Genomic DNA, 336 nt, shown 5'->3' with positions numbered 1-336 from the left:
ACACACCCCTTTGCCCATCCCCCTTCCCTTTGCCCATCCCCCCTCCCATGCCATCTCTCACACCCCTTTGCCCATCCCCCCTTCCCTTTGCCCATCCCCCCTCCCATGCCGTCTCACACACCCCTTTGCCCACCCCCCTCCCCTTTGCCCAGTACCCTCCCATGTCATCTCATACACGCATTTGTTACATTTGCCCACCCCCCTTCCCATTGTCCGTCGCCCCCTCCCATGCCATCTCACGCTCCCTTTTTCCCATCCCCCACTCCCATGCCATCTCAAACTCTGGGGCACTGTACCTTGGGGAACACCCTGCACACCCATGTTCATCCTTATAAT

Source organism: Chelonoidis abingdonii, chromosome 26 (genome assembly GCF_003597395.2).
Source record: "Chelonoidis abingdonii isolate Lonesome George chromosome 26, CheloAbing_2.0, whole genome shotgun sequence".
In the NCBI taxonomy this organism is placed as follows: Eukaryota; Metazoa; Chordata; order Testudines; family Testudinidae; genus Chelonoidis; species Chelonoidis abingdonii.
This window is presented reverse-complemented; position numbering follows the sequence as displayed.